The 11693-nt window shown below is 41.8% G+C and overlaps 1 long non-coding RNA gene across 1 annotated transcript in view; it reads right to left on the reverse strand.

Annotated features, from left to right (window-relative positions):
* Positions 1–10025: 10025 nt before the first annotated feature.
* The window catches only part of LOC106734379 (uncharacterized), a 17503-nt gene continuing 15835 nt past the window's right edge, over positions 10026–11693 (reverse strand). Inside the window, exon 3 of the long non-coding RNA XR_001370022.1 lies at positions 10026–10081. This is a non-coding gene — a long non-coding RNA (uncharacterized LOC106734379). The remainder of the gene's footprint in view (positions 10082–11693) is intronic.

The raw sequence follows: 11693 nt of genomic DNA on the forward strand, positions 1-11693 counted from the left end.
GTCACTAGGACTGGGATTTGAACCGTGGTCGGCCATGTGGGAGTCCAGTGCCTTTATCCAGCACACCACCTGCCAGCCCCAAGTATTTTGGCTTTGTTCTATTTTCAGCAACCTCAGTGAGCTTTACCTGAAAAATCCTCTAAATTCTTCCAGGGTCCTCCACCTTATACTGTTCCCTACATCATTTAGCAAAGGGGACTTACTGTGTACTTTAAAGAGTACACAGCAAGTGTACTCTTCAAAGAGATTCACTTCTAATAAAACAAGTGAGAAAGGTAACAATAAATCGCTCTCTTCATACTAGCACATAGATCAGACCAGAGCTATGTCTTCTGAGCAATCCAAGGTTGTTTCATATCAAGAGACCAGAGGTTCAGCATTCCAGCATAACTGGAATATTCCCCCCAGAGTACTCTAGATGCAGGTTTTACTCCCATGTCTCAGGACTGACCTTCAGTGAGTGCGAAACATACCATAGGCCCTCTCCACTCCTACCCGTCCTCATTCAATTTCTCTCACCAAATTCACAGTTCCGTAAGCCCCTATTTTCTGCCTTTCTCCCTGATTATGGTCCTCCTTTTTGGATGTGGCCTTGGGGTATGGTCAGCCATCCTCTGCCCTAGAGTTCTGCTGATGGACTGCAGGAAACAGACTGTGCATTCTTGGACTGCGAAGTGAGAGAAGCAGCCCTCATTGTAAACTAGCCTCTAAACTGGAAAGTACAAATAAACACATTAGATTTCTCTTGCACTGTAATGGTCAATCTGCTAATGTAGCTCCTAAACCTTATTATGCAAAAAGAACACCCTTTTTTCCCCCATTTTTGAGCTTTAATATCAAAATGTTATTACTTTAACACTGGGAAGTACCAGGCTTGGTAATGAAGTATGGCGAAAACCCTTCCAAACCATTCGGCTAGGCAGGTAAAGCTCTAAATGTTATTGATTTGAGACTCATGGTCTAGAAAATTAATTATTTTTCATTTAATTTTACATTAATTTTTTATTTTAAAACATATGATTAGAAAACTCAGAAGTCCTATTTTCCATAAACTTTCATATGTTATCTGTCCTTAAATAGTATTTTTAAAAAGAATTCTTTATTTATTCAATTCCATTCATTTTTTTTTTTTTAATTTGACCAGACAGAGACAGAGAGAAAGGGAAAACGAGAAAGCAAGTCACTAGGACTGGGATTTGAACCGTGGTCGGCCATGTGGGAGTCCAGTGCCTTTATCCAGCACACCACCTGCCAGCCCCAAGTATTTTGGCTTTGTTCTATTTTCAGCAACCTCAGTGAGCTTTACCTGAAAAATCCTCTAAATTCTTCCAGGGTCCTCCACCTTATACTGTTCCCTACATCATTTAGCAAAGGGGACTTACTGTGTACTTTAAAGAGTACACAGCAAGTGTACTCTTCAAAGAGATTCACTTCTAATAAAACAAGTGAGAAAGGTAACAATAAATCGCTCTCTTCATACTAGCACATAGATCAGACCAGAGCTATGTCTTCTGAGCAATCCAAGGTTGTTTCATATCAAGAGACCAGAGAGGCCTATGTTCCTACAGTAGCTGTGGGGCCCCTGCAGCCTAGCCACAGCAAATCATCAGACGGCTGCCCAAGCCAGCACAAAGGGAGCTGTGACGTGGTAAGTACAGTCCCGAACTGAATCTGAGCTAGACCAAGCAATTCACACTTCACAAAGATCTGAAACCACACAGAAAGAGAGAAGGATGCTGAGGGAAGGATGCTATGGGGAGGAATGGGCCTCTCTTCTGAAAGCCTCACTACATTTCAGATCTAAATGATGTGATTGTCTTTAGGTTCCTCCAGAAGCTGACTACGAGATAGGGATTTGAGGGCAATTATTATTTGGTAGGGATCTTAGGAAATACAGGAAGAAAGGAAGCTGATACAGAGTAAGTTATCAAAGATATCACTATGAGTCACCAGAGCTCAGTTCTAATTCCCACTGGAGAATTCTGGATCCATGTAGAACATGTAGGTCAAAGCTATTCTACCCAAGGGATAGGGGAGCAGGGGAGCAGGGGTGCAGTTATTTATTCAAACTCTCAACATTCATTGGTAGACAGGTTCTTTAAGGGAGGCATTAATCCTCTGCACAGGGCCTCAGCAGAACCTGCGGTGGTGACTGAGAGAGAGCTACTTTATGGACCCTCCCCACTCTTCAGTTAATCAGACAACACTAGAGCACTTATGATGTCCCAAGGATTCTGCTGAGCCTGGGAAATAAAAATAAACCCATGCAACCAGCAAATGGTGTAATGATTATATTGATGGACTCCCACATAGTCAACTGCAATTCGAGTTCCAAACCCAGCAGCTTAAAACTCACTCTGGGTGTGTGTGCATGTGTGCCCAAAATCCTGAGGGGAGAATAGAGGAGAAGGGAATTGTAGCATGGCCATCCTCCCTCGGGGGTAAGTGGAGGTAGGGTTTCTCACTTTCTGTCTCTCTATCTCTCCAGTGGGCACACAAGCCCTATAGCAAAAAATTTCTCTTAAAATAAATAAATAAGCCCTATGTGGTCCCTGTCTTCAGCAAGCTTATGGAGAAGAGAAAATGTAATTTCTTTTCTCATCTTCATAAGTTCATGGCTGGGACAAAGGTCAGACTAACAAAAGAAAAACAAGCAAGTTTATTTAAACATTTTGAGCCCCACAAAATGGAGAAAAGTAATTCTCTCAACTCACAAGTGTAGGAGCCTTGTTTAAATACTGTTTCAACAAAGAACTCAAGAGAAATGGCAAAACAAATAAGAGAGCAGTTCCTGGCTTTAGAGGTGGGAAAACTGTGGGAAGGTAAATATATGAGAAGAAAATTCTCTCTCAGATTCCTCAGGTGCCTGCTGGTGCCTTCTCTGAGCTGAAAAAAGCTGTCTGTAGTGGGCCAGAAGGTTACATGTTGGTTAGGGCACTAGACTTCCACATGGCCGACTGTGTTTTGAGTCCTGGACCTGACAGCTTGCTTTCTTACTTTTTCTCTCTCGAGTACATGTGCCCTATAGCAAATTTAAAATGATTTAATAATTATTTTTTTAAAAAGTTGTAATAATTAACTTCTGTTCTAGTAGAGAGGGAAGCAGGGAGACACCTCTAAAAGTTATGTCCTGCTTTCAGGCAAACAGGAAAAGCAGAAAGCTCCCCTGCATTTTTAACTGTCTGCAGCTCACCAATCTCTAACATATCAGGGAGAAATATTTTTATTTCCTTCACTTGCAGTGTGTGGGACAGAAGAGAGATGACCCCTTCATTAGGGTCTACCCTGTGCCAGGCATCTTTCTATCATCAGCTCACCTCATCTTCCCAGACACTTGGTAAGGCAGGATTCTTCTTGTTTCATAGATATTCCATAGGATGAGCTTATGACTTCTTCAGAATAGTACAACCATCCGCAAAGGATATTTATAAGCAGAACCATACTATGATGGTAGTGGACAAACAGTTGCTGCCTCTAGAAGGAATGTTTGGCACATGGGAACAGTGAGTTGAAAGAGCTAAAGGCAATAATTAGACTGCTCCAGCCTGCATCCAGTTGGAACCCTGAGTGAGGGGAGATAGGCCTGTGGAAGTGGTCAATTTCTTCTCCTCCTCCAACCCTACCTGCCTTGAACTTCTCCATGGTTAAAGGGAGGAGATGGTATAAGGAATAGGACGGATTGTGCTTGTCAATGAATTTCAAAAGCTGAATCTGTATTGGAATAAAAAGCTTTATTTGGGCTCTTACAAGGACTGAAAACCAGGGAAAACAGACTCAGCTAGGAAACCAAAATAGGGTTTCCAAAGTAAAAGGGAGAGTAAGGTGTTTTATATGCAAAAAGCTGTATGTCACTAAAAGATAATTAACATTCTTTGAAGTGAAACCTCTGAAGTAGCAAAAGCTGTGAGGGGGCGAGTGAGTTCCGTGAGTGCCAAGAAAGATAAAGGGAGGCTAGGATGTCCATGAACAGGAGTCCAATAGCGTCTTAACCTTGTGCGTGTCTTGAATTTCTCCAGATGTCTTGTTTGGGAAATCTAGAACCAGAGTGAAGTGGGCCAACACTTAACACTTCATTCAGGGTGGAGACATGCACGAATTCCTTCCCTGAATGGCTCCCTGATTCCATTTGTTTTCTTTGAGTCATTAGGGTCTCCGTATTGTTCAGTTTCACACACTGAACTGACAGAGTCACCCTTCAAAGGTGTCCATTGAGCCTGTGTTGACTCTCATGGACCACTTCTGTGGTTTTCCTGTGCACTTTCTGCTGGAAACTTTGTGCCTTTGTTTCAGGGTCTCCCAAAAGCAGAGACTGCAACAAGAATTTGGGTATTGGTAGCTCATTTGGGAGGTGATCCCATGACTCTGAAGTAAGAGAGTGGGAAGCATAAAAAGTCTTAAGAAAGGGTGCATTACTAGGGCCATTGCTATAGGCAATGGGGATTCTACTCTACCATGATCTGATAATTTACAGAATACCTTCCAAAACTGTCCAAAGATGGGAGGCTGGGACATTTACCCACCAGGTCTCTTTGTCATTATTTGAAGATTACCCTATTTAAAAAAAACTATTCATGGGACCAGCAGTTAGCGTAATGGCTATGTTGCTGCACTCCCATGTAGTCAACCGTGGTTCGAATCCTGGACCCGGTGGCTTAAACTCACACCGGGTGCATGTGCATGAGTGCCCAAGATCCTGAGAGGAGAACAGAGGAGAAGGGATTGCGGTGTGGCCATCCCTCCTGGGGGGCTGATTTCTCACTTTCTGTCTCTCTGTCTCTGTCTTTCTGGCAAGCGTATGCACCCTATGGCAAAAACCTCTCCAAAAAAAGAAAAAGAAAAAAAGAAAGAAAAAACTATTCATGACACTTATTAAAGACAGTAAAGAAGACTTTCATTGTGATAGATATAAGCATCAACGCAAATGGGGTCTTGCAATGGGATACACTGGGCTCAGCTCTGACTTCAATAAAGTCAAGTGGTGGTTTACAACTAAGGAGCAGGGTGAAAGTCAGTGGATGGAAAATTACAGAGGAAACATCAGAAGGGGGGATTTTTAATAAACACTTGGAATTCTTACTGAAGGCAGGCTAGAGTGGTAAGACAAACAGGGGAGCAGGGGAGCAAATAAATGGTTTCCGTATGCCTTTTTGGATTCTTTGGCAGGGTATAAAATTAAATTGACATAAACATCAATAAGAGAAAAACTGTAATTATGGACAGACACTTGGGAGTCCCACAAAATATGAGACTCAAAGTAGGTCAAATTATATAGTGTCCCGGGCTACAGAAAAGAATAAGGGTGTAGGGCTTCTGGGGAGGGAGATGGCAACACAAGTACGCAAGGGTGAGAGGGGAATTATGTGGTGAATCAAGGTCATTTTGTTATGTGGATAAAGATATCTCAGATTACAAAAGATGTCTTGGAACAAGTACAAGAAGATGATTTTCTAAAGACCATGATGTCAACTTCTAGTCTCTTCTAGGATCCAAGTTAATCTACCCTGGTTGATAAGACTCTCAGGAACGAATTCATAAAAACTGAGTTACCTTCAGAGGACATTCCTTAGGCAGAGAAGAAAAGCTCAGAGAAATCTTTGGCCTACCCTTGCTATTCCCCAAGTGCCCTCAGGCAAAAGTAATCAGTACATCAAGGTATATTTTGAGATGGTATTTTCTGAACTCCGTCATGGGGAATGAAAAAAATATTAACTGTCAGAGGGTGCATGTGCTCATGGAGGTAGGGGTGGTGGGGATGGTGAGGGAGAAAGCATCCCCAAAGAGGGCATAGTCATGCTGGAATCCTTTCTCTTCCATTTCTCCAATCTGTTGGGAGGATTTTAAGCATGCGCATTCATGTGCCCAACATATTTTTCAAGCAGCCAGGCTGGGATTTAAAGCACAGTTGGCTATGTGGGATCCAGCTCCCTTACCCATTAGGCTATCAGAATAAGAAATTTGTCAGATGCTGATCGTGGTTAGATACCAAGGGTGGGTGATTATTTTTTTATTTTTTGGCTAGGGTTTAGCAGGATTCTTGCTCAAACAAGATTCTATGACAGAGTGGGAAGGCCAGTTTGGACCTAGTGGAGCAGAAAGATTAGAGGAGCCTGATTAAAGTTAGGTCAAAGAGAAAGTCATTGTCATCCCTCAGGCTACATTAACCACACCCTCATCCCTTCTAGATTGCTTCACAGAAGTTTTGGGGAAGTATCTGAGGCAGAAAAGACCAGTGTACTACACAATTATCAAGAATCTGAACTTTAAGAGGAGGGCCCTCCATAGCTGTAGTTGAAATCAGCTGCAGTTGATTTTAAAGACATCTGCTTTATGAGTGAGGTCTTCTGAACCTTGAGACTCTGGTCATCCATCAGTCCACCCAAACACTCTCTGTTGGATGGGATTCCCTACCTGTTGGAGGCTGAGTAACGGCCTCCAAGAGAAATCCACATTTTGGGGGCCAGCAGATGGTATAGTGGTTACAGTGTTGTACTCTCACATGGTTGACCATGGTTCGAGTCTTGGACCTGGTGGCTTGAACCTCATGCTAGGCCCATGTTCATGTGTGCCCAAAATCCTGAGAAGAGAATGGAGGAGAAAGGACTATGGCATGGTCATTCCCCTGGAAGAGGTAGTGGTGGTGGTGATTCCTGACGTTCTGTCTTTTTGTCTCTGGTGAGTGTATGTGCCCTATGGCAAAAATCTCTCTCTAAAAGAAAAAAAAAAATCCATATCTTAGGAACCTGTGAATATCACTTCATATGTCAAACAGAACTTTGCAGAAATGATTAAGGATCTTGAGCTAGGAAATTATCCTAGATTATCCAGGCAGGACTTAACTGTAATCACGAGTGTCCTTATAAGTGAGAGCAAGAGACGGATTTGACAAAGATGGAAGAGAAGAAAGTAATGGGCCCCACAGGAGGAGACAGAAGTGAGGCATCTGCAGCCAATGTACACCAGCAGCCACCAGAAGCTGGAAGAGGCAAGGGATGGATTCTCTCCTAGAGCCTCTGGAGGGAGTTTGGCCCTGCCAACACCTTGATTTCAGACTTCTGGTCTCCAAAACTATGAGGGAATAACACCTGTTGTTTTAAGTCACTCATTTTGTTGCAGCAATAGGAAACTAATACATCAAGAGCTCCTCCTGGGTGGCTCTAGGCTGGTTGCTTTCCTGTTTTATCTGATCCCTGAGAAACACCATCCTTGGCCTCTGTGATCTGTGGCTCCTTTATAGCCCCTCTCCTTTGGTTGAAGTTGGAGGGAGAGCTCTGTCTTCACCTTCTCATGGGAAATGTAACAAAAATCAGAAAACTTCAAAAAAATTTCACCACTACCCTTTTCCTTCAATCTTGAATGTTATACTATGCAGCCCCACTCCTTTACAAGTCCCAGCTCAGAACATCCACTCCTTAGTGTTTAAGATTGAAGCCAACTGGCTCCTTTTGTTAATTCACAGCCTTTGGGCCTCAGTTCAAACCAAGGCTTGAAAGGACCTTGTTTTATTGCCCAGAATTCTCTAACAATTGCATTACTGAGATATGTGCTCTAGGCTAGAAGGCAGTGAATGGCTCTAGCTCAAGACATGCAGGAATAACACTTCGGCCTTGATCACTTCACCTCTCCAGCTTCCCTAGTATCCTCTGCAGGAAAATGAGAAGTTTGGAGGAGTCCACAATTCCAAAGCCACAAAAGTGTCAGTGGTGCACACTGAGCCAAGATGGTTCCATGAGGCTAGATACAGAGGGAATAAAACATGATGCTATGCAAGGCTGCCCCACATGGGAAGGTTCTGGGTTCATGTCTGGAGACCTGCCTGAGCACCCTGGGCATGCACATGAGTGTGATCCAGGACTAGCTGAAGCTGGGCATGGGGCCCTCATGGTGTCAAGACCCTGCTGGGTTGCTGTCTCTCTCCATTCTTTGTCTTTCTCACTCATAGACGGGATAAACTAAAGGCAAAAAAACAAGTCTAAGAGTCTCTGCCTTCAGTAGGTTAGAGAGAAAAGTCTCCTTAAGCTCAAAGAACTAATTTGTGTGCCTTGGATAAGGTGTACATTTGTAATGAGTTCATAAAAATAATATTTGCCAACAAAAAAACCCTTCAAGAAGGAAGTTAGTTTAGTTTAGTTTAGTTTAGTTTAGTTTAGTTTAGTTATTTGCTATAGGGTATGTGTCCTTGCTGGAGAGAGACAAAAACAGAGAGAGAAAGAAAGAAAGAAACAACCTTGCAGAAATGGAAGGGGATGGCTACACTGCAATCCCTTCTCTCTACACCCCTCATGGGATTTGGGGCATGCATGTGCATACACTCAGCGTGATTCTCAAGCAGCTGAGTGCAGAGCCAAAACTGCAAAGCTGGCCAACTGGGATCCAGCACCTCAATCTCTATACCACCTGCTGGCCCCAGACATTCTTTTCAATTTAGAAGTTACTTTTACCAGAGAGAGAGAGATGACAAGAAAAGTAAGGTGAGGGAGAGGTAAAGACATAGGTTGGAATTTCACATTACATTTTGCTCTGTGTGGGACTACAGATTTTCCCACCACTTCTTTCTTCCCTTCATTCCTCACTCTACCAGAATAATTATTTCTCCCACAGACTATTTTGTTTGTATATGATTAACATGGAAAAGATGTTTCACCTCCTCCAAGACACATCCTTTAAGACAAGGTACCAACCCATAGCAACAATAAATGTGTCATTCTAACATTAGCTTGTTATTAACAAGAAAAATCACAAACCTAAAAATAGCAGTTCCACTAGAGATAACTTGAAGGGAAATAGCCATGTGCGGAATGGTATTTCCAGAGGCACAATATACAAGGGGCCTCCAAACAGTTCACTAAACTCTGTATGTAGAGATCCAGATCACACATGGCCAACTGCGGCTCAAATCCTAACCTCAGCGCTTAAATATCACACTGGGCACATATGTGTATATGCCCAAAATCCTGACAGGAAAGAGAAATGAGGGAAAAGAGATTGCAGTATGATCACTCCCCATCAGGGGTGTTCTCTCTTTCTCTGTGGTGTGCATATGCACCCTTTGGCAATAACGACAACAAAAAAACTATGAGTTTATTCTGGTGCAGAAAAAATGTGAAATCTGTGCATATTATTTTTCACAATATACATTTTTCATGAACTTTTGGAAGACCTTTTGTACCTGAAGCTTTAAAGTTTCCAAACTCCTGATCCCAACAGCTTCTCCTAGGGTCTGTTTCTGGGGGAACCAGAACCAAGATGACCTGATGAACAGAGCAACAGTTATATACTCCAGATAAGGACTCCCAGCTCAGAGAATGGATCATCACCTTGCCTAAGGTCACACCATCTGAATTGAAACTCAGAGTAATCTGATAGTCAGTGCTCTTTCTTCCATTCTTTCCTCCCTGCCCCATGTCATCTTATTATCTTATTGTCAAATACAGCTTGTATTGTAACACGCATTGTTTTTTACCTTTCCCGTTAAAAATATTAAAGTGAGAAAAATTTAAATTATTGAGAAATCTTTTTTTAACATGTCAAAGCATCATACAGAAAACCCAGCCATATAAAAAAATCTGAAATCTGTTGTTAATTTGCTGTGTGATTCATTAATAATGCAGAATGTAATGTGAAATATTGATTATGATCAATCAATATTATTGACTGATGATTGTTACAGTTCTTTGAGTCACACTGTCTGTTCTTCTTTTCCATTTTTTCTCCCCTCCCCACTCTATTGAAATGTGCTCTCCAAAGACAGTTCACTTTCCCAGATGAGCAGTGTCTGAAGTAGATGGTATGAGTGCCCAACCCACATGCCTTCAGCATAGACCTGACCGCACTGGCATATTCCACAGGCAGCCCCTGCCATGACTGGCTACCTACCTCAAGTACCTGCATTCCTCTGCCTGAGGAGGTGGCTGCAGGAGCACTATTGACCACTAGGAAGGCAAGACAAGAAGTGTCAGGTCCTTATGCTCCCAGAAGCAATCCTTGACCAAGGAGGGACAGGAATTTCCCAGTTCTTTGTCCTTGAGCGGGCTGATTCTCACAGAACATTCTGCAGAATTTCTCAGAAGATGCCCAGATGGCTCTAATTAAAAAACAAAGACCAAAGAGGGACAAACTGGCTCAATAAAAGTTGCGATAAGGTCAGCAAGTTGCATGGAGTTTAAGGTGCCTGAATCTCACATGGCCGACTGTGGTTTAAGTCCTGGACTTGGTGGCTTGAAGATCACACTAGGTGCCTGTGTGTGCATGTTCAAAACCTGGAGAATGGAGAAAGGATTGCTGTGTGGCTATCCCCCTTGGGGGGTGATTTCTCCCTTTCCTTCTTTCTGTCTCTCTCTCTCTCTCTCTTGTGAGTGCAAATGCCCTGGGGCAAAAATCTAAAAACAATTTTAAAAGCTGCGATTAAAAAATAACAATGGAGACACACATGGCAAAATCTCACCAGTTATTAAGTCAGATCTTGGGGGATACGGATAGTGCTTTATTCTTTAACCCTGACTACGACTTTTTAAAAAAATTTATTTACATTCATTCATTGTACATCATTACAGCATACAAAATGAGATTATCCATCCAGAGTACACTGTATATTGGCTCAATCAAGCACATCAACATTCACGTTCTCAGCAAATAATTTTCCATTTCTTGTTTCCTGTATGTTCTGCCTATACGGATAGTGCTTTATTCTTTAACCCTGACTACGACTTTTTAAAAAAATTTATTTACATTCATTCATTGTACATCATTACAGCATACAAAATGAGATTATCCATCCAGAGTACACTGTATATTGGCTCAATCAAGCACATCAACATTCACGTTCTCAGCAAATAATTTTCCATTTCTTGTTTCCTGTATGTTCTGCCTATTTTTTTCCCCATCCTTGATTCCCTATCTCTTACCCTCTGCCATCTCCCACTCTCCTCCCACACTGTCTCTGGTATCTATGTTTGCTTTCTATACTTTATTCCCCCACATTTAATTGAGTCACTAAAGATCTTAATTAATCTAAATATTTTCATAGCAAGCACAGCTGATATATACATTTCCATGAATACAAGTCCAACTTTAAACATAAGCCTCAGTGAGTAGAATGAACAACCTATAAAGTAGCACCTAGCTGGGGCTATATATCTTACTGCAGTCATCAAATAGGTATTGTTAATGCATTTATTTTTAATTTCAAGAAAAATAATTTTAAGTTTTTTTTCTGAAACTTTTCTTTTTTTTTTAATTTAATTTACATTTATTCTCTAATCATCATCACAGCATACAAAATGTGATTTCCCATCCAGAATATACTGCATAGTAGCCTAATCATGCAAGCAAGTTATTACCAAAAATTTTCCATTTCTAGTTTCTAGTATTTTATTTTTACCCCTATTTCTGACCCTCTGTCCTTTCCCAACCTCTTCTCACACTATCTCTGGTGTCTACAGTTGTCTTCCATTCCTTCCTCCCCACACATTGTATTGATCACGCAATTGCTTAAATAATCTAACTACTTTCAATAGCAAGTTCACTTGGTACTATTAAGAAAACTAGTTTTAACTTAAATCAAAGAAATGCTAAGAAACTTTGCTTAAAACTTAAAGCCAGGAGGGAACCAGCAGTTAGCGTAATGGCTATGTCGCTGGACTCCCACGTAGTCGATCATGGTTCGCGTCCTGGACCCGGTGGCTTAAAACTCACGC

Source organism: Tupaia chinensis, unplaced genomic scaffold (assembly GCF_000334495.1).
Source record: "Tupaia chinensis unplaced genomic scaffold, TupChi_1.0 Scaffold000101_1, whole genome shotgun sequence".
Classification (NCBI taxonomy): Eukaryota; Metazoa; Chordata; class Mammalia; order Scandentia; family Tupaiidae; genus Tupaia; species Tupaia belangeri.